This window comes from Rattus norvegicus, chromosome 11 (assembly GCF_021556685.1).
Source record: "Rattus norvegicus strain SHRSP/BbbUtx chromosome 11, alternate assembly SHRSP_T2T, whole genome shotgun sequence".
NCBI lineage: Eukaryota > Metazoa > Chordata > Mammalia > Rodentia > Muridae > Rattus > Rattus norvegicus.
In genome coordinates this window covers 82,355,275-82,378,304 of record NC_141544.1, presented here as the reverse complement: position 1 = coordinate 82,378,304, position 23,030 = coordinate 82,355,275, and the positions used below count along the sequence as shown (strand labels likewise).

At 46.6% G+C, this 23,030-nt stretch overlaps 2 long non-coding RNA genes across 3 annotated transcripts in view; both read right to left on the bottom strand.

Moving 5' to 3' along the window:
- Nucleotides 1-4,853: 4,853 nt before the first annotated feature.
- Nucleotides 4,854-12,930, bottom strand: LOC148002639 (uncharacterized). Of its 2 annotated transcripts, none has more exons than XR_015633754.1 (5): nt 12,813-12,930; nt 11,277-11,408; nt 10,569-10,617; nt 9,610-9,782; nt 4,854-5,198 (listed from the first exon to the last, which is right to left on the bottom strand). It is a non-coding gene; the product is annotated as an uncharacterized LOC148002639 (long non-coding RNA). The 2 variants fall into 2 exon arrangements; XR_015633753.1 differs by having other exon boundaries at nt 10,522-10,617; nt 12,813-12,928.
- Nucleotides 12,931-18,880: 5,950 nt separating this feature from the next.
- The window catches only part of LOC120095670 (uncharacterized), a 7,029-nt gene continuing 2,879 nt past the window's right edge, over nt 18,881-23,030 (bottom strand). Inside the window, exons 2-4 of the long non-coding RNA XR_015633524.1 lie at nt 22,316-22,595; nt 19,492-19,726; nt 18,881-19,068 (exon numbers count right to left, since the gene is read on the bottom strand). This is a non-coding gene — a long non-coding RNA (uncharacterized LOC120095670). The remainder of the gene's footprint in view (nt 19,069-19,491; nt 19,727-22,315; nt 22,596-23,030) is intronic.

Sequence of the window (23,030 nt, the reverse complement as noted above, 5' to 3'; positions counted from 1 at the left end):
TTTCATACGTATACAGCTTCTATGCTGGTTAACTTTTTCTTAACTTGACACAAGCGAGGGTGGTCTGAGAAAGGAAACTTTGATTAAAAAAATATGTCAAAAAAATAAAAAGGAAGAAAATGTGTCCTGTAGGTTGGTCTGTAGGCAAGGCTATGGGCATTTTATTTTAATTAATCATTAACCTGGGAAGGCCCAGCCCACTTTGCGTAGTACCACACCTGGCCTGGTGGTCCTGGGTTGTAGGAAAACAGCAGGCTGAGAAAACCATCGGGAGCAAGCTGGTGAACAGTGTCCTGATTCTGCTTCAGTTCCTGCTCCCGGTTCCTACCTTGAGTTCCTGCCCTTACTTCCTTCTATAATACTATAAAAGGAAATAAACTTCTTTCCCCCAAAGTTGCTCTTGGTCCCAGTGTTTATTACAGCCCTAGAGAGCAAACTAAGACAGTCTCTTAAAGTAAAAATATTTCACAGCTATCGTACTCTCCCCTTAACATCTGCCTAAATGTCTTTAAGTGTTATATTTTGAAGGTTTTGATGTGTAAAGGCTATTCCTGGTTGTCAACTTGACTCTATCTGAAAGGAACTACAAACCAGAATTGGAGGGCTCACCTGTGATCCAGATCTTGAGGCTGCTGGGAGATACAAGTTGACCTGGATCTTGGCATGGATATCTTGAGGCATAGTGGCCATGAGAAGCTTAGGCCCAGGCAAGGTATTACATGTCTTTAATCCCAGGAGACTGAGGCAAGGAGATCTCTGAGTTCAAGGTCAGCCTGGGAAAAAGTAAGTCCCAGATCCAAGTATGCTGGTACACACCTTTAATCTGGGCCACACCTTCTGCTGGAGACCTACATAAGGACATTGGAAGAAGGGAGATTCACTGTTCTTACCTGCTTGCACTTACTTGCCAACACGTCTGTTGGAACCTACTTCTACAGATGACCAGCTAAAACAACTAGCTTCACGGGACTGAGAACTACAAGATCCTTGGGACTTCACATCCACAGCTGCCCATTTGGTTATTTGGATTACAGACTGTAAGTCTTCACAACAAATTCCCTTAATATAGAGAGACATTCTGTAAGTTCTGTGACTCTAGAAAAGCCTGACTAATACACTATGCTATAGGTTTATTGAAATACAGTTATCTTTAATCCTATGTTGGAGGTGGTCATTAAGAAGACCGTTAAGGGGGGCTGGAGAGATGGCTCAGTGGTTAAGAGCACTGATTGCTCTTCCAGAGGTCCTGAGTTCAATTCCCAGCAACTACATGGTGGCTCACAACCATCTGTAATGGACTCTGATCCCCTCTTCTGGTGTGTCTGAAGACAGCTGCTATAGTGTACTTATATAAATAAAATCTTTTTAAAAAGATATATTAATGTGAGTACAGGAGGGAAAAGATAATAAATATTTATAAATTAGTATAATTTGAATACATAAATTGATTAGGTATTGTTATAGATCAAAAATAATCCAAAAAATTGGATTTTTGGTTTTGGTTTTGGTTTTGGTTTTTGAGGCAGGGTCTCTCTGTAGTCCTGGCTGTCCTGGAACTCACTCTGTAGACCAGACTGACCTTACACTCAAGAGATCTACCTGCCTCTGCCTCCCGAGTGCTGAATATTCTTTGTTAAGAAGAAAGGGACTCTTATTCCTTTCAGAAGAAGCTATTCCTTCCTTCCCTTTGAGAAGAGAGGATTATGTTCCTAGGATTATTTGCTGAGATTCTGAAGGGTGACTGTACCCAGACTCCTTTATGGTTCAGGAAGTCATCCCATTACATAGTCTCAAGAAGCAGAGACAGCCCCCTAGGCATCAGAGAATTAAAATGAGGTTGGAGCTCCCAGTTTGGAGTCTCTGCCAGTTGCAGCAGAGACCTCTGATGTCTCTGGAGGTGACAGCCATGCCAGAGGCAGTGCTCAGTGACACAGTGACAAAGGCTTCTAAGCTGCTCTCTCAGTGTGACAACTAGTCCTGCTCACAGCTGACCACCTCCCCTGTGTCTGCTCAGCTCCTCTTCTGCATCCCTAGCCGTAACACTGGGGTCTGCCCACTGTCCTCCCCATAGGTCCTCTTTGGCATCTTCTACTGCTTGGAACCCTGAACCCTGACTCGTGTGAAACAGCTACAAATTGCTCCAAGAGAGTAAGATTGTTCAGAAGAGAGGTGGGAAGGAAGGCAGTACCAGGATCTGGAAATTGAAATTAAGCTTACGCCTTAGACAGGCGTGGTGGCACATACCATTAGTCCCAGTTCTTGGGAGGCAGAGGAAGATCCATGTTCCAGATCAGCCTGGTCTACAGAATGAGTTTCAGGACAGTAGGACTTTACACAAAGAAACCCTGTCTTGAAAAACCGGGGAAAAAAAAGGAAAAAGATTCCTCCTGAAGTAACCAGAAAGTAGAAATCTTCTGGGAGTAAAATCCTATCCCCTGGAGCTCTTTGGATGCCCTAGAACCGCCCTCCAGCGGGGCCTCCAAGGAAAAACCAGTGCTGTAGTTAAATTAGCAAATGTGGAAAATGGCAGTCAGCTGCTTACCCCAGAGGAAACCAAGTCACCTGAGAGAATGAGAGAATTCTCCTACCAGGAGAGTCACTTTTTCCTGTTTTCCTTGGGGATACTTTAGGGAAGCAAGGCCTGGAAATACCCAGAAGTTCAATGTTACCTCAAATTGAATGAGAATATGGGCAAGACTTATGTCATCAAAGCATGCCCAGAATAGAAGCAGAAATATCAGTAGACAGGAAGTGCATTTACAAAGGGCATGGTCACACAGCAAACTCAAAAAATAAGAATGAACAGAATCGATCCATTGATTATGGGAAGGTACATTTATAGTTTGGGCTCTAATTCCACTGAAGCCATCTGAAACTACAACTGTATCACTGTAACAGTAAACCCAATCATTGGAATTATTAATAAGGAAACAGTAAGATCAATACAGACTCAATTTGATAATTGTACATTTTAGTGAGATGATATTTTCCACCTAAAATAACATTAACTAAATAATTAACAGAGCACTCTCTCCAACCTGCCATCCCTAACAGAGCTACCTGGTGGTGAAGAGAGCTCGAGGGCCCAGGAAAGCAGGAGGAGGAGGAAGAAGAGGAGGAAGAGGAGGAGGAGGAGGAGGAGGAGGAAGAGGAAGGAGGAGGAGGAAGAGGAGGAGGAGGAGGAAGAGGAAGAGGAGGAGGAGGAGGAGGAGGAGGAGGAGGAGGAGGAGGAGGAGGAGGAGAGCAGGTCTGAGGAGCAGCCGGAGGTGGTGGTGAGCATCCCTAAGAAGAGAAGGCAAGGGTCAGTCCAGGAGTAATGGCGTCCAAAATCAAACGAGTCATACAGGATCTCACTGTGAAGAAAGGTGGGAAGACCTCCAAAGAAAGTGAGGAAGAATCCTGTCTTCTGGAAGAGGCTGAAAACAAGAAGCCTGAGGGAAATGTCAGAAGGAAAGTCAGGCGCAAGTCGCCTCCTAACTTTAGTAGACATGTTGATCACAGTGATAAGGAGAGGTTGCTGTGAAAGGTAAAAGTTTTAAAGTTGCCCCCCTAGACACAAAGTTTAGAGCAGAAGAGAAAAAAAAAAAAAAAAACAGGTTAGGCCCCAGAATTGTCTGTTCCAAGAAGCCTCTCCTAGGGCTATAGAATGGGTAATTGCATTGGGCGGCTCAACAGCTTTCTCCCAGAAACTAGCTGACCATAAATCTTAGAGAACAATCTTGAGAAGCAGGAAGCAACTTCTCCTAGGAACTAACGGGCCATGAAGTTAAACAATCAGAGAAGCAGGAGACACCTTCTCCTAGGAAACAATCTTGGGGGACAAAAGTTTTTCCTTGCGATTTTTCAGTTACTCTACACACTTTCCAATGATGCCATCCCTGGCCCCTCGGGTTGTGGTTTCTCCCTTTAAATATCTCTTTTCTCAGCCTCTCGGGGTCGAACTCCACTGCCCCTGTGTGGGATACAAGTCTCGACCCCAGTGCACTGGTTGCTATCAATAAACCTCATGTGATTACAACAAGGACGGTCTTGTGTGAGTTCTTGGGGGGTTGCGTCATCCCAAGACTTGAGTGAGGGTTCCCCGCTCTGGGGGTCTTTCAGCTGGAAGCAGTGGACGAGGCCTTAATGTGGTTCCACACACCAGAATCTGACAATTATGACTTTTGTCTCATACCTTGAAATCTAAGATTTTTCTCTGGGCTCATAAAGTGACTACTGTTTAACAAGCTTGTATTTAGTGTGGTATTTTTTTTTTCTGTAAACTTTGGTGTTTCCATGTGACGTTTTCTATGTAACATTGTTTAATTGCTGCATTGAATTCTAAACATTCCTACCAGCGTGGCAATTTAACCCATTTTAGAAAAAAAATCTTTTTCATAATTTGAAATTAATAAAGCAATTTAAAAAGAAAAAAATTATACAGCTTGTTGGTGAAACTGACAGGTGTATATAGACTTTGTTCTGTTTTAGGCCCATATTGAACAGCTCCGGGTAGAACTACAAGATGACTCCCGATAGAACTGTGTGGCTCTGTCCTCGTTGACCTCTCTGTGCTGCAGGCCACATCTATAAGGCAGTTGATAGAACATACTTCACAGAAATGTTAAAACGAAATGTTGCCACTACGTGCCCTTGTAACTAGTGGCCATTAGCTGTTTGTAGCATGACCAGTGAGATTTGGTTACTTGGCATGAATCCATTGTATTCTGAATTGCTACAAAAGCAGAAGTGTGTGCATGCACTCACAGACACACATACATGAATGCATACACACACACACACACACACACACACACACACACACACACACACACCATAATTTAAAAACAAAAAATGAAACCCCACCAGGTTATGGTGGTGCATGCCTTTAATTCCAGCACTCAGAAGCCAGAAACAGGGGGATCTCGGGGTTTGAGCCAGCCTTGTGTACACAGTGAGTTCCAGGGCAGTCAAGGCTACATAGAGAAACCTTGTCTCGAAAAACAAACAAAAAAGCAAGCATCCCACGAACACCTTCTTTTGTAGTGGAACGCACATGGCCTTTTGGAGGAGGATTCCCAGCTCAGGCCTTTTTCTTTGAGTTTAGCATTAATTTAGTCCTCAGAGGTGTGCACCGTTTAGCGGCTCTGTGCTCTGCTGGCCTCAGGGTGAGCGGTCAGGATGAGGACTCCTGGAGAGTAAGCCAGGAATGCCTGCGCCTGCGGGAAACAGAGTGGGGACCGGGTCAGGAGGATGGCAAGTTGGGGATACTAGGAATCTGATCCATGTCTGTGATCCCAGCACTTGGAAGGCAGAGTGAAGGAGGTTATGCCGTGAAGTTGGGCTACAGCTCTCTCATCCCATCTCCCAAAATTGGAGCAGTACAGGAAATCTGCCCACCAGCGCCATGGTAAAAGCCTGCCCTCCTCAAGGCTGCCTGCTGAGCCTTCCTCATCCAGAGATAAACTGCTGGCAAATGGGGAGGGGGCGTGTTTGCTGGGTGCTTACAGAGAATGGAATTTGTTTGAGCTATTGCTGCAAAATGAATTATATAAGCAGTTTCTAAACTAAAAATAAAAATTTGAAAAATTTCATAAAAGGACAATAAATGTGTCAAAATGGAACTTGATAAAAAAAAGGAACAGGGTGAAAGGGAGGAGGGAGAAGAGGAGGAGGAGGAGGAAGAGGGTGAAGGGGAGGAGGAGGGAGAAGAGGAAAAGGAGAAGGAGAAAAGCAAAGCCAAAAGTAGAAGGAGAAGACTGGAAAGGAGGCTTCAGGAAGAACTAATGGAGATCATGGAGCCAGAGTCAAGACCATAAACCCTCCGCCTCCCCATCGCAAAAGTAAGCAAGGCAGAAAGGCTCCCATGCAGAACCGGATGTTCTCAAAGTGCTGCAAGTCTACTGTGGAGGGCACAAGGCCCTTGTGCTCACAGATAGACAGTAGGGAAAATGGGAATGTTATACACAGAGACACAGTCACACACACTGGTTTTTTGAGACTTAGTTTGTGTAGCCCTGTCTGTCCTGGAACTCTATGTAGACCAGGCTGGCCTCAAACTTAGAGATCCACCTGCCTCTCTGTCTCCTGAGTGCTGGGATTAAAGGCGTGTGCCACCACTGCCCAGCCTAGGGGTTTCTCTTTAAAGGAAGACATGTATACCTGTTTTCTACCCAGAAGGCTAGGAATAGATGTAGTTAATGAAAGGCCTGGTGATCTGTGTCATCTGCAGGAAAAGGACACACATGACTCCTCCAGACTCTTAAATTTATCCCAGATTCCTCCTCCCTGGACCTTTGAGCATTTTCCCCCTCAGTCAATAGAGCCCATATTTACGGAAGACATCACGTGTACTTTGAGAAAAGGTTTCAGTGTCTAAGCACATCTTAAGTTTTGTTGTACACTTGAGATTGAGTTAATTATCACCAGGAACCTTTTTTCCAAATTGTGCTGTGCTTACATATCCCTAAAATAAACTACCCTGTGTCAGACTCTGGAAGTTTGCACCAACAGTGACTCCTGAGTCCTGTTAAACCAGGTTCCCTTCTTGCCCCAATTGGATCATTACTTTGACCCCCTCCCCTCTCCCCACCCCCATCGTCTAGCCATGCTCTGATGCTCTACACAGGAGCCTGTGTTAGCCTCTGGAGTGTGAGCCTGGCTGCCTCTCAGTGCTCCGCTACCTGCTATGGATGGCTATGCTTGGCTTCCCTTTGGCTCTTACAACCGAGAGTTCAGGAGATCTCGGCTCTTGTTACTGCTGACTGACAGTTTCCTCTTCCACAGAGCCTGAGGAAGTAACCAGGGGAACTGGCACTCTGTGCCTAAATCTGGCCAGAAGGAGGAATTGGGTGGCAGAGTGGAAATGACGGGGAGCTTGGAGGAAAGCAGCTGCACTCTCAAGTGTGTGACAGCATGGTGACACATGTCTTTGCTAGGGTTTTGACAAAGAATGGAAGGAGGTCAGAAGTTCCAGCTATGCTTGGCAACACGGTGTTCCCAAACTGTGCTGTAAGAGCCCCTGTCTCAGAAAACAAAGGTGAATAAGGGGTCAGAGAGACGGCCTAACAGTTAGAGCACTTTCTGGTCTTGCAGGGAACCTGGGTTCAGTCCGCAGCACCCACAGGATGGTTTAGAACCATCTGTAACTTTTCAGGCTTCGCAGGTGCCTGCAGGCATGTGGGTACACACACACACACACACACACACACACACACACACACACATATACTGTGGTCCATACATAAATACATCTCTTTAAAATTTAAAGAATATACTACAGCTTGAGAAAATACCACATTTGAAGAAAACAAAAGATTTTCATAACCTCTTGGGAGGAGGGGCTGTCAAACCACTAGGGACCGAACCCAGGGCCTTGCACAATCTAAGCATGTGGTCCTACTACTGAGCTACACCCCAGCCCCAGTCAGGCAGTAAGGTGATCATTGCCTTGACCTGGGAGACCTCAAGCAGTTTCCAAAGGGAAGGGCTTAGAGAAGCCTCTTGGTTCCAGCCGTTTCTCTGACTGTGGGAGAAAGTGAGGGCGGGTTGGACAAGGGAGGGCGACCACAGATGAAGGTGAGGGAAGAGAGAGAAAAGTCCTCTGGGAAAGTGAAAGCCACACAGGAAGGAGGCCTCTGAGGGCTTTATAAGGCAAGAAAGGAACGGGCTGCCTGTGGTCTTCGTCGTCCTTTTGGAGGTGACAGAAAGCAGAACTCCTCACGATGTGTCCCCTTGCTTCCGTCTTCCCAGTCATAGGGAGTGTTCTGAGAACTGAGCGGCCCAGAGATGAGAAAAGGTGCTTCAGCACAAAGCTCTGGGGTCGCGGCGTGGAACAGTAGGGGAGGGGGTGCGTGGATTATCCCGTGTTGTCTAAGGAGCAGACTGTGGTCCGGAGGCTGACTGTCATTTTCAGAACTGGAGGAAACTCAGTTCCAGGAACCATAAGTCTTATGTTCATGCAGCCCGAACCCAAATGGATAATTAATAAAGCTTGTATGAACCTCAATCCTACAGGGTCTCCCTGACCCGTGAAAGGGACTAGACACTTTGATTCCAGTCACTTTTTTCCTCAAGGAGGGTCTTAGTGCCTCTCCTCTCTGTCTTTGAGACAGAGCCTTGCTGTGCAACCAGGCTGCCCTTGAACTCAGCATCTTCCTGCTCCTACCTCCCAAGTACTATGATGACAAGCCTAAAAGCCCGAAACCACAAACATTTCAGATGAATTAACCAGAATTACTTATTTACATCAGAACTGTATTTTCTAGAACAAACTCCCTATAAAGAAAGTTTAATTTCTCATTGTCTTTCCGTAACACTTGTATGAGATGTTTCTTTTTTCTTTTTTGACAGGGTCTCACATGTAGCCCTGGCTAGCCTGGTACTCACTAGGTAGATAAATCAGGCTAGCCCCCAGCCCTCATGTCCGAGTGCTAGAATTAAAGGCACATGTGCTGGACCATATGGGGCTGGTATTTACATTTTTCAATCTTTTTTTTTTTTTTTGGAAACAATTGTTTTTCTTTGACATGGTGAACCACAACCATCTGAGACTCCAGCCCCAGGAAGTCTGAGGCCCTCTTTTGACCTCCATGGACACTAGGCATGCATGTGGTAACAGATACATACATGCAGACAAAACATCCATGCACATCTTCTACCTCACGTCCACGTCTTCTACCTCAGCATTCATGAGGTTAAGCAGGAGACAGGAGTTCAAGACCAGCTAGAGCACAATAGTGAGTTCAAAGCCACCCTGAGCTACATGAGGTCTTGTCTTAAAAGGCCAAGGACCACTGGGTGGTGGTGGCACACACCTTTAAACCCAGCAAAGGGGAGGCAGAGGCAGGTGGATCTCTCTGAGTTCGAGGCCAGCCTGGTCTACAGAGTGAATTCCAGGACAGCCAGGGCTACACAGAGACATCTTGTCTTGAAAAACCACAGAGAGAGAGAGAGAGAGAGAGAGAGAGAGAGAGAGAGAGAGAGAGGCGCGCCAAGGGCCAGAGATGGAGCTTGTCTAGCACGTGCAAGTGCCTGGGGTTTCCCCTTAAGCACCACTGAAAAATCAAGTGCAGATCCAGTGTGGTCTCCAGACTAACTTTCTCTCCTGTGGTCAGGTATTATGTTGTCTATTCAAAGGTGCTGCTCTAGCACCATATCCCGGTGTGTCCCTGTGACTTCTTACTCGGTCCCCACCTCCCTGACACTTCAGTGCACACATACCTTTAATCCCAGAGGCAGGCGGATCTCTAAGTTTGAAAAGAAAGTGAGAGAGAGAGAGAGAGAGAGAGAGAGAGAGAGAGAGAGAGGAAGGAAGGAAGGAAGGAAGGAAGGAAGGAAGGAAGGAAGGAAGTATGGCTGGGGTGTGCTAGTGACCCAGACCTGTATCTTATGGGTGGTCTGGGGTTCTTGTCTTTCCTCTAAAGCTCTATGCTTTCTCCTGAAGCTCCATACAACTTCATAAGCTAAATTCAGAGAAGAAGCAGAAAATAATGACCATCCGCCCGGTAGCCTTGGAGAAGATCTCTTAGAAACTCCAGCAGGTTGGCTCAGAGGAAGCCCACCAACCTATCTCTCATCCCTGCCCTTCCAGCCAGTGCCCATCTGCCAGGAACATACTCAGTCTCTTACCGTGTATCCAGTCACCCCGATAAGGAGGTGAGAACCTCTTGAATTTAAGTAGAATACGAATACTAAACAATGACGATTTCCACAAGAGATTTCGCAAAGGAATAAGAGTCCCCCTTAGGAACCTGGCTTAGGAATCCTCCTCTGATGGGTTCTGGTTCCGAGATCAGTGAGCACTGAATAGACAGGAAGAAGGACCTGGTTATACAGAAACAGCTCTGTTGTCACAATAGACCCATTTCCCCATGAGCAAAACAGGGTGTATAAGATCTCTAAGGTCATCCTAGACAGAAGACCCTTGAATTCTGTTCTAAACTGTATATCATCAAAGCAGTAGTAAAAAGCTGACCCCAACTATTTAGGGAGAAGTTTCCATTCCAAATCTCATAGCTTTAAGAAGAGTATGTGTCCCAGACTTGGTGGCACACACCTTTGATTCCAGAACTCAGGAGGCAGAGGCAGGTAGATCTCTAAGTTTGAAGCCGGCCTGGTCTATACACAGTGAGTTCCAGGACAGGCAGCACAGAGAAACCCTGTGCCAGAGGCTGGAGAGATGTCTCAGTGGTTGAGAGCACCGACTGCTCTTCCAGAGGTCCTGAGTTCAATTCCCAGCAACCACATGGTGTCTCACAACCATCTGTAATGGGATCTGATGCCCTCTTCTGGTGTGTCTGAAGACAGTGTACTCATATATAATAAATAAATAAATCTTTAAAAAAAAACCAAACTAACAAACAAAAAACCAAGTGTATAGGCTAGAGAAATGGCTCGCAGTTAAGAGCACTGGTTCTTCCCAATTCCCAGCATCTGAATTATACCTTACACTTGTCTGTAACTTCAGTTCTAGGAAACCCACCTCCTATACATACATATAGACAAGGAAACAAAAATAAATTTAAGATTAAGAAAACAAACCAAACAGAAGACCTGGGTTTGCTCCCAGCATCCATGTCGTGACTTACAACTTTCTGTAACTCCAGATCCAGGGCATTTGACGCCTTCTCTTGGCCTCTGTGGGCAGTGCATGCTCTTAGTACACAAAGATGCACAAACAGGCAAAAATGTTCATACACAATAAGTGAACCCAGCCAGGTGGCCCAGGGAATAAAGACCCTCACCGCCAAGCATGGCAGCTTCAGTTTGATCCCTAGCACGCATGGTGGAAGAGAGAACCAACTTGTTCAAGCTATCCTCTGACCTCCACGTGCATGTTGTGGAATGCATGCCCTCCCACATCTGCCCCCTCCCTGCAAAACACAAATAAATACTCATATTTGATAATATCCAACTCCTGTAACACACACACACACACACACACACACACACAAGCTGTTCAACATCACTAATCATGAGGGAAATACAAATCAAAATCACAATTAAATACTACCTTACACCCATCAGAATAGGTTATGTGTCTTTGCCACTAAAAGGAACACAGGAACTTGAGAGATGTTTTTGTCCAAAGCTGTCATTTACAGCATGGAAAGCTCAGCTCATGGGTGTTACTTTACTCACAATGAGGAGCACAGGGGGGGTAGGGGGGGACACGACGACGACAACACTGGACTTCACCTGTGCGGTGATAACTGAACGCACCCGTTTGAACGGGTCCGCAGGGCCCAGGAGTGTGGTCAGTCAGACACTGCTCCAGACATTTCTGCAAAATGTACCTGAACGGAGTTGGCGTTCAATGTGGACTTTGAGTGAAGCAAATTGCCAAGAGCCCCAAGCAGGTGCAGGCCAGAAAGGCTGGCCTCCCAAGAGAGGGCAGAAATGAGACTTCCCCCTCTATCCTCCACTTCCTACACAGAAGAGACATAAGTCTTGGATCAGGCTCTGGCATGGTACAAAACGTAGCCGAGAACATTTGGGGGATCACTGTAGATGTTTTGACTATAGATGAAGCATCAGCGTTAGAAAATCATAGTTAACCTTACTTCCATTTTCAGGTTTGAGGTGACGTGGCATTCTTCTGCTGTAAATACATATACTGAAATACTTAAAAGTTGATTGGGTTATCATGGCTTTAAATAGACTTTTAATATTTCTACAAAACTCAAGTAAAGGAAACACAAGTGTGCTGACACAGACCTGTGATTCTGGAGGCTGAGGCAGGAGGATCTAATCCCACCTTGGCCGCACACAGTGTGGACTCCAGGTGGACTGGAGCCACACAAGGAGACTTTGACAAGTAGCTCGCTTGTCCCAGAGGGCGCCGGGCACACAGGAGAGAGCAGCAGTTATGGTGGGTTGTGAGAGATGGCTAGGGTTACACTACCACACAGACCTGAGAGGAAGGGCCTGCACTCCTTAGTTCTCATTTCCTTCCTGCTTAGCACCCCCTTTGGTTTGTAAGTTTCTGAGAAACTCTTGCTTTCAAGGGGCATCCTCAGGGGGTGAGTTAGAAACTGGAGTCTCCAGAGCTGTCCCCTGGGGCAAAGGGATCAAGGTGAACCATTGCAGGCCGACTACAGGGTAACAAAAGACCAAATGATCGATCTCCTGGGGAAGCAACAAAATCCCATCTCTGGAAATATCAACTGCAAGGAGGAGGGGGAGGGGGAGGGGGAGGGAGGGAGGAGGACGAGGAGGACGAGGACAACGAGGATGAGGACGAGGATGAGGACGAGCAAAGATGAGGCTTTCGTGACCCCTAAAGCCCTTTGTAACTCCAGATGCCAGACCCCAGGCAAAAAAAAACAAAAACAAAAACAAAAACAGTGAAGCCAAAAGTGGCAAGAAAATGGAGACCCTAAAGGGAGGCAGATACTGGGGGGAGGGGCGGGACCCAGAGTTCATTCCTGCTTTCTGGTTTCCCTGGAGGGACCCCAGCTTCCCTGCCAGCTTCTGTCAATTTCCTTCAGTGTCCGATTTCACTTGATAAGGAAGCAGGGGGCTGGGGAGGGAGCCTCACCAGGCTCCGCGGGGAACATTGATGGCCCTGAAGCAGGAACAGGTGCTCCCTCGCTCGACGTCAACTCTTCCTGCCCCATCCAGGGAGATTTAACAGGGGAGAAACCACAGCCTAATTAAAGCTAGGGTTGTTTTGAACTCTGCAAATACAGCATGTAAAGCGAACAAAGAACCCCGGCCAGCATATTTCCGAGTTCCAGAGAGGAAAGAACAATACAGTCAGGTCAACAAACGGGACCCTAGGGCCACTTTGTCCTGGACAGGATATAAAGATGAATAGCCTCTTTTCTTACCCTCAAAATACTCCCAGGTTTCAATTGCACCAGAAAGCTAAACAACAAACAAGAAAGAACAGCTCACTATAAACCGCGCTTCATCCTGCGTTTCCAGAAGAGGATGTGGAATCTCCCTGGAAATTGCAAGCAAGCACACTGTATCCCATATCCGCCTCACCCTTCCAGGGTGGTTTAGATGCGTCCAAATCTGCTCCTCTATTGGGCATGGCTGCTTGGGGAAACAGAATGTGGGGAGTGTGACTGCCCTTATTCCACTTCACCTCAGGGGCGGTGTGGGGCTGTAGGGAAGCACAGAGACACCACTCCAGGGGTAGAAAGCACAGTCTGAGAGAGTGGGAAAGCCGGAGCTGGCTCAGGGATCCTGGGGCTTCCTGCAATGAGGCTGGGAGTGGAAGAACAGGGCATGGAGTTGGGGCCAAGGGGGAGGGGGAAAGTGGAGCTCCGGCTGGTCCCACAGGGGATAGCCCTTGGTTTGACTGCAGCAGGCTTGGTGGTGGTAGCGTCTGGGAGCGCAGAGAGGCCTTCTACGGGAGATTAGGCTGTGGCTCTATAAGCAAAGGCCTCCTTCACAGCGCCCCATGGCGGATCTTAGTAAAAAGTGCCAGTCCATAGTTCCAAACAGTTTATTGTCACGGTGGAAAGTGGATGCATAAAACCATACCCCACTTCTCAGGATGGGCCTGAGACTAAATACCTTTTTGCAGGGAGGAGTGTCTGGGAAGGGAAGTTTTGGCAACAACCCTCAAGCCTCTAGGTACTTCATTAGCATGGAGAATTCTGTTTTGAGCCTATATGACCTGGGTCCCTTTTCTATTGTCAGTCTGAGGTGTTTAGGGATGCCTCTTCTATGTGTGGAAGGGCTTGGGGATGTTGTCCTCACATGACTGATGGCCACAAGTCTATGACAGGGTTGGGGGAGGGCTGGTGCCAGAAGCAGCCAAAGTGCCTAGGGTTCCTTTAGGGTGTCTGGGGCTTCAAGCCTTTAGCTCAACCTTACCAGACTTCCTCTCAGGATCCACAGCCCTGCATATTAGATTGCCATGGCCCCAAGAAAGAGCTAAGAAACCAAATCTCTCCCCCTACCCCTTCAGGTATATTTTCTCTGTGCAGCCCCATCTATCTTGGAACTCACTCTGTAGACCAGGCTGGCCTCAAACTCACAGAGATCCGCCTGCTTCTGCCTCCTGTATGTGCACATCTTTTTTTACATTCCATTTCTAGCCAGCCAGGGTGGACCAGAGATAGGTGATGTCCCTGTTTCTGCTCAGAGGTGTGGGGACACCAGGGAGGAAACCTCAGATCTCTCTTAGACATCTCCGTTTGTCTCTCCCCAACTTCCAGACCAATACCTACCAAGCCATCCTCTCCACAGATGGGAGCAGGTCCTACACCCTGTTTCTCTACCAGAGCGGTGGCATGTGACCCAGGGACTGTACAACCGAGTGCTCATGGGCTTCTCCAGGTAAGACAGGGTCAGCTTGCTGTCAGCACCGGCCTGTGAGAGCCAAGTGTTCCCCGCTCTCACGCCCATCCTGTGCTTGAACATGCAGCTCTTCCTGATGGACCCCCCCCCCATTCATCCTGGCATTGTAAAAGACGTGGGACTCCACACCCTGGCTAGAATGGAATGTAAAACACTCTGATACAGATGAAACCTTCTTCCATTAGTACCTTAGTCTAGTACCTCAGTCACGTGAGGGGTTGTGGGATGTGTTGTTACTATTCATTTACAGACCCAAACACTGAGGTTCAGTAAGAGCAAGTGACTTACCTGAATGACTGACAACTTGGGCAATCTGTTGCGGGGAGCTTTGAATACCCCGTCTAAGCTCCAGGAACAGGCTACACTACCAGCTTCTCTTGAATCCATGGATAAAAGACATGTACACACAGTCCTTCAATTTCAACTCGCCTTTTGACACAGTTGCTGGGAGCTACTGTCACCCGCCAGGAAACCAGTGCCCTTAGAGAGAGAGTATTCTCCACAATCTCTCTACTGTGACATCGGTGTGGAGAGATTATCTAGGGTGCTGTGCCTGTGGGGTTTGGTAAAAAAAAAACAAACAAAACAAACAAACAAAAAAAAAAAACAAAAAACAAAACAGGAGGTCCTAAAATCACACTCTCTGGGGATCTTTGCAGAATTCTTCATTACCTCTATGTTTTGATACCCAATTACATATGTCCTGTTCCCAGGCGCTTTCCCTGTGGCAGCCACGCATGTACAAAGCTACATGTCTGACTGCAGGCAGAGCCCATGCCCTCCTACCCTGTCAACAAAAGATCAGCAAGTGAGTGAGGGGTGTGGAGACATGAGAAACTGGAGAAGCCCTTGCCTTCCAGGTGGTTAGAGGTAAATATGTTGAATCAGGGCAAATGTGCCAGTCCATGCTGTGTCTCTATACCACGTGATTGGATGGTGATTTTATGGATGGGTTGATCCACGATCCTGACAGTCACAGGGGAAATGGAGAAACTATCAGAAGTGAATGATGTCAACTTGACAGAATCCAGAATTTACCTGGGGAATGGGCCGCGAGGCACGACTTTGGGGGATGATCTTGATTGAAGTGGGAAGTCCTACCCACTAGGGGCAGCGTCATTCCCCAGGCAGGAGAGAGTGAGCTGATGAGCAGCACGTGCACATCCCTGTCTCTGCGACTGCAGATGAGTGTGACCACTGCTCTCAAGCTCATGAGGTTTTGAAATCCCTGCTGTGACCCCTTCTCTCTTAAGTTGCTTTTGCAGGGTCATCTTATATCAAGAGGAAAAGAAACTACCCCATAAGGGAAGAGGAGCAGCAAGAGAGAAGCTAGAACTTTCTTGGCTGAAAAATTATAACGAATTAAGTAAAAACTAAAGAACAAAAACCCAGGTCCTCAAAAAAGATTGAGCCAATCCTCCTCCTTCAGAAGACTCCTTGCTTTTTTGCAGAAAACATGGACGGGACTCACCACAGGGTGTGGGTTAGACTGGGAAGTAGAACTGAGGAACTAGTTAGCTTTCTCCATTTCATGGGTTTCCTCCTGCAAGCTCCTCCCTGCGGATTACCCCTGGCACCCCAACGTACCCCATCCTCTAATGTGTTGCTGCTGCCCCCTGCTGGATGAACCCTGTCAGACTCCCCCACTGGAAGGCCGCCATTTTCCACATGCAGGCAGGAGCTGAAGGAGGCAGGCAGTAAAATAGTATTTAGATATAGCCAGAGACCAAAATAAATCTGTTCTGGAAAAGTCTGGAACCTCTGGCTAGTAATCAATATACAAGCTCGTGAAAGGGAGAGAGCAAGAGGGACTGGGGGTAGGAGGCCACCTGGAGCGGGAGGCTTAAAGACCTCAACTGCCTGCCTTGTGCCCTGGGTCCATCCAAAGTGTACTCCCTTCCCCAAAGACAGTGCTATACGCCTGGGAGGTTTGCGAAGACTACGTGGCTAAGAGAATAACTTTCAAGTTCTTCGGTGATCTTTTCTGTCCTCTTATTCCAGAGACTCCAGACTTAGCCATTACCTCCTGTGTTAGCTTTGCCTCCCATGCCTCCTCCTCTCCCAGCCTGTGCTCCCACTCAACGAAACTTTTCATACTGCCCACGTCCTCACCCCCTCTGCCACTCTAGAATCTGTGGTGTCTTCTACTCACACCCCAACACTTACCAATCTGTAAATAGTAGATAGATAGATAGATAGATAGATAGATAGATAGATAGATAGATAGATAGAGATAGAGAGATAGATAGATAGAGAGATAGAGAGATAGGAAACAAAAATGAACAAAAATGAAATAAGAACAGTATATACACACATATATGGAGAGAGAGAGAGAGAGAGAGAGAGAGAGAGAGAGAGAGAGAGAGAGAGAGAGAGAGAGAGAGTGTTTCAGGTTTCATTTGTGTAGCTCTGGTTGTCTTGGAACTCATTCTGTAGACCAGGCTAGTCTCAGACAGAGATCCACTTGCCTCTGCCTCCAGAGAGCTGAGGGCACCACTGTGCCTGACCAGAAGAGGTAGATTATTTAAGCCAATAATTTCTTCCTTGTATTTTATATCGTTTGAATCTTGAACTATGTAACCATAACTCAATATTCGAAAAACAAATTCATTTTTTGTTTAGATTTTTTTTTGAGATAGGGTCTCATGTAGCCTGGGCTGGCCTCAGATTTGATATGTAGGCAAAGATAAGTAACCTTAAACTCCTGATCCTCCTGCCTCCACGCCACAAATTCTGGAATTACAGGTGTCCATCACCAAGTCTAGTCTTAGGCAGTTCTGGGAGCAAGCCCAAGGCTTCCTGCATAAGCAATCACACTTTACCAGCTGAGGCACGTCTCCAGCCCTTACTGGATTACTTTTAATCAGAAGTCAATGAGAGGGCTGGAGAGATGGCTCAGTGGTTAAGAGCACCGGCTGCTCTTCCCAAGGTCCTGAGTTCAAATCCCAGCAACCACATGGTGGCTCACAACCATCTGTAATGAGATCTGATGCCCTCTTCTGGTGTGTCTGAAGATAGTGACAGTGTAATCATAATATATAATAAATAAATAAAATATTTAAGAAAAAACATTCAGACTGAGGTTGGATGGGATTTAAAAAAAAGAAGTCGATGAGAAATCTTGGAATAATATATATGTTGTGAATTTATATTATATACATTATATTATATACATTAATTTAAAATAATCATGGACAGAATAAACTCTACATTAAACATAAACTGTGAATTAAAACATGAGAAAGGAGTTGAGTCTGGTATCACAAGCCTTTAACCCTAGTACTGAAGCAAAGGCAGGCAGATCTCTCAAAGTTCAAGGCCAGCTTGGTCTACATAGGGAGTTCCAAGACGGACAGAGCTACAGAGAAAGATCTTTTATCAAAAAACAACAAATTAATTAGCTGTACACTCCAAAAGGACCCTATCACCCTACGATATTGACACGCAGCTCAACGCCAGAAAGGCAAGCTGCCGCTTTAATAACAGGAACGACTTTAAACACTTATTTTATTTTGTTTATTCCAGGCAGGGTTTCTCTGTGTAGCCCTGGCTGTCCTGGAACTCACTCTGTAGCCCAGGATGGCCTCGAACTCACAGAGATCTGCCTGCCTCTGCTGGGATTAAAGGTGTTCCGTACAAAACAGGCCTTTTAAATGTGCTCTAAAGCATTACAAAATCCACGTTCAGTGTCACTTGTAAGGATGCCTAGAATTATAAAGAGAAAAGAGGACAGGAAGAAGGGAGACAGGAGGGAGAGGTGTAGGTAAGGATGCAGAAAAATCGAAAACTCCCTGCACCACTGGAGGGATAGGGCTGCTGTGGAAACCACTCTCCTCATAGACTCACTGTGTAGCCCACTAATGCTCCTCCTAGATAACTCTACTCAGAGAAATTTAAGACATTTAAATATAGTCATGCAAAGCTGTGTGTAAACGTCATAGCAGTACTGTTGGGAATGTCCAAAACTGTAACTAGTGAGCTCAAGAGACGACTCAGTGGTTAAAAGTACACTCACGGGGCTGGGGATTTAGCTCAGTGGTAGAGCGCTTACCTAGCAAGCGGAAGGCCCTGGGCTCGGTCCCCAGCTCCGAAAAAAAGAAAAAAGAAGGGGACTCGCAAACACCTGAGACGTGTAGGTGTGGTGGCGCGCGCACACCTTCAGTTCCAGCACTTGGGAGGCAGAGGCGAGTGGATCACTGGGAGTCTGAGGCCAGCCTGGTCTACGTAGTGAGTTCCAAGATAGCTAGAGCTACATAACAGAGAGACCTTGCCTCAAAAACAAAACAAAAACCACCTGTAGCTCTAGGTCCAGGAGATCCAACACCCTACTCTGGCCTCCTAGCACACCCAAACACTCGTGACATATACTCAGACACACACATATACATATATGTGGATATATAAATAAACTAAAAAACATAAGTAGCCCAAATGCCTATCAACGGATGCACGGGTAAACAAAACAGGGTATGTCAATTCAGTGGAATATTATCAAACGATAAAAAGGAATCAGTTACTAACGCTTACTATAACGTGGATAAATCCTGGAAAGGGGATTAGTGAAAGAAGTCATACACAAGACATCACGTATTGTATGATTCAGTTTGCATGAACTGTCTTTACATTTTTGGGGTGGGGGAGCATGTGGATGTCAGAGGATAAATTGAGGGAGTCAATTCTCTTCTTCCACTCTGAGATCCCAGGCACCAAACTCCAGCGGTCAAGCTTGGTGGCAAGTGCCTTTGCCTGCTGAGCCCGCTCACAGGCTCTCTGTATGAAAGTTTTAGAATAAATAAATCTGTTAATACAGAAAGCAGGTTAGTGGGTTCCGGGGTGTGCGGAAGACAAGGAGCTGAGGTGACAGAGGGCTCTTTTGCTGATTATTGATTACAAAGTGCTATGGCTCTGAGATTTGTGAGTGTACAAAGAGTCTAGGAATTGGGCACTGTGCGGTGGCAGATTTCACAGCCTGTGAAACCTATCCCAATAAAGTTACAGAAAAATAAAATGGCTGAAGTTGCCCTAGAATATAAGAAAAATACATAAAAAAGCATACAAGGGGTTGGGGATTTGGCTCAGTGGTAGAGCGCTTGCCTAGCAAGTGCAAGGCCCTGGGTTCGGTCCCCAGCTCCAAAAAAAAAAAAAAAAGGTATATACTGACTTCTAAGCAGGAGAAATATAAACGCGGCAGACCTTGGCGTGTTGAAGTAAAGTGTCGATTGTAGACCAAACAAATAAACAAAAACACCCTACGAAGCTCAGTGGTACGGCACGCTTGTAAGCCCAGGTTGAGACAGGAATTCTGTGAGTTCAAGGCCCGCCTGGGATACGGAACATGACTCCGAGGAAAGAGGGGAAAGGAGAACCATCCATTCCAAGTGTGGGTCCGGGAAAGTGAGATGAATCTTAAGGGCAACTTCTACTGCATCTGTAAAAAGAGAAACACCCACAAATAGGGACGGAGTAAAGGTGATCGTGGTTAAGAGGCTTCGGCTGACCCCCGCCCTGGCTGACCCCGCCCTGGCTGACCCCGCCCCGGCTGACCCCGCCCCGGCTAACCCCGCTGCGGCTGAAGGTTCTTTGGGCATATGTAACAGTGCCTGGAGCAGAATAGGCCTCCACGTCGAGCAGGTGGCCTTGTCTCTCTATTGACCCAGTTTCCCGTGTAAAAGAGGAACAACAGAGGCTGGAGAAATGACGCAGCGGCTAAGAACACTGACTGATCTCGCAGAGGACCTGGGTTCAGTGTCTACATCTGATGGCACACAGTCCCCTGTAACTCCAGTTTCTGGGGACAACATTTTCTGGCCTCTGAGGGTAATGGCATTTATGTGATGCACAGGATCTCTCTCTCTCTCTCTCTCTCTCTCTCTCTCTCTCTCTCTCGCTCTCTCGCTCTCTCGCTCTCTCGCTCTCTCTCTCGCTCTCTCTCTCTCTCCCTCCCTCCCTCCCTCCCTCCCACAAACACACACACACATACACACACACACACACACACACACACACATGTTTAGAAAAATAAAAATAAAGTTGAAAAATCTAAAATTGGAACAGAAATAATACCCAACTCATCAAGTTGCTCTATGAGTTCTGAAAATGATATAAAAGTAGATATGCCAGTAAAATTCCTTACGCACTCACAATATCAGGTGAGAAAATATAATAAAAAATAAATCTTTGCCAGGCACTTAGGAGGCAGACACAGGTAGATCTCTGAGTTTGAGGTCAGCCTGGTCTATGCAGTGAGTTCCAGGACAGCCATGACTACGCAAAAAGACCCTGTCTCAGAGAGAGAGAGAGAGAGAGAGAGAGAGAGAGAGAGAGAGAGAGAGAGAGAGAGAGAAAATATAAATCTTATTCTCGATTTAAAAACCAATGCAATCAACTTAGATGTCCCAAGGAAAGAGCATAGTTCCTTTCTACCCCTAAACTTTCCATCACTTAAATGGAACTCCACTAGGCTGATAATTCATCTCTCTTTTGACTCCTGGAGGACAAAGCGACTCTAAGTCATACATTTATGAAGGCTGATCTGGGCACACTGGGTTCTCATTAGCTTTTCTTTGGGGATACAAACTGGTGCTCGAGACCTATTGGAGATACGATATCCCTGCCAGCATGCTTGTGTAATGGCTTAATCCGCTAGGCTCTTACTAGCCAGTAAACTACATCCTTCACCGCCCTCTCTCAGCGCTGAAGGCAGTCTTTTGCCACAATGGATACTGCACCCTTATTTCTCAGTATGTTCTAAACAAATGGGAAGCTCAGTGCTGCCCGGACCCTCAGACACTATTACAGATTCAAATGATGGTAATGACTGTGGGGGAGAAAGCGTTTGTCAGAAAGACATCGAAACTCCCCAAGCCTTTTCATTCAATACGTGCACTGATTTGCAGTTCATCTTTTCAATTTCCAGTAAGCTCGACAAGCTAAGTTTAAAATCTGTGTGGAGGGCTGCGAGTCGTGGTACACGCCTTTAATCTCAGCACTCAGGTCGCAGAGCCAGGTGGACATCTGTGAGTTCCAGGTCAGCCAAGACTCTACAGAGAGATGCTGTCTCAACCAATCAACCAATCAAATCTATTTGGAGGAGCGGAAGGCTAAGAATGACCAGAGGAGTGTTAAAAAAAATAAACTTGGGGGGGGTTGGGGATTTAGCTCAGTGGTAGAGCGCTTGCCTAGCAAGCGCAAGGCCCTGGGTTTGGTCCCCAGCTCTGAAAAAAAGAAAAAATAAATAAACTTGGGGCTGGAAAGATGGCTCACTGGTTAAGAGCACTGGCTGCTCTTCCAGAGGTCCTGAGTTCAATTCCCAGCAACCACATGGTGGCTCACAACCATCTGTAATGGGATCCGATGCCTCTTTTGGTGTGTCTGAAGAGAGCTACAGTGTACTCACATATATAAAATAAATAGATCTTTAAAAAAAATAAATTTGAGGGGCCATCAAGATGGCTCAATGGTTAAGAGCACCTGCTGCTCTGGCAGAGGACAGAGGACCCAGGTTCAGTTCTCAGCACCCACATTGCGGCTGTAACTCCTGACCTAGAGGATCCAAAGCCTCCAAGGGCACTAGGCACACACACAGTGCAAAGACATACATGAAAGTAAACACCCGACATACAGAAAAAATAAATAAAATCTTTTTTTTAAAAAATTGCCTGTTTCCAAAATCAGGACTGAGTCAGGCATGGGGCATGCATCTGGAATCTCAGCACTCAGGAAACAGAAGCAGGGAGATCCAGAATTTCAGGCCAGCAAGACTTTGGCCAAACCTGGCAAGTGGTGAGGGAGAGTTTGCCCCTTGACAGAGGAAAGCAGGAACTTCTCTAACAATCAGGCTGGGCTCCTGTGGTGATTGGAAGATCATTTCTCCCTACACCACCGCTAGGCTCACAGACTTGGTCGCCAGATGGTGGTGCTGTGTGGGAGGTTATGGAACATTCAGGGCTCCAAGCCCTGGCTGGAGGAAATGTGTCGCTGGCAATGGCCTTGACAGTTTATAACTGTGGTGATTTACCTGAGAACCCCACCCCCAGTCCAACAGGCTCAGATGTCTCATACTTGGTCCCCAGTTGGCTGCACCGTCTGCGTAGGTAGGAGAAGCCTTCCTGGAAGCACTTCGCTGGAAGTTTTTGAGGTTTCAAAGCCTCACGCCATTCCCATCCCCAAAGCTCCATCCCTGCTTGGTGTTTGTGGTTCCAGATGTGAGCTCTTCGCATCCAGCTCCTGCCACCATGGACTTCATGGTCTGTTCCTGGAGCTGGTGCCTGATGGTCTTTTCGAAATCAGGCCTGGTCCTTAAATGGAGACAAGTGGGGTTTCAATGCCTCCTGTTTGGTACCGTGTGTTCCTGCCACACCAGACCTCTCCCTCAGGAACTGTAAGGCAAATGAACCCTTCCTTTTTTTTTTTTTTTTTAAGATTTATTCATTTATTATATAAGTACACTGTAGCTATCTTCGGATACACCAGAAGAGGGCATCGGATCTCTTTACAGATGGTTGTGAGCCACCATGTGGTTGCTGGGAATTGAACTCAGGACCTCTGGAAGGACAGTCAGGTGCTCTTAACCGCTGAGCCATCTCTCCAGCCTGAACCCCTCCTTTTATAAGTTGGCTTGGCCGTGGTGTTACATCACAACAGAAAAGCAAACTAGGGCTGGGGAGATGGCTCAGTGGTTAAGAGCACTGACTGACAGTGTACTCACATACATAAAAAAAAAAAAAAGTGAG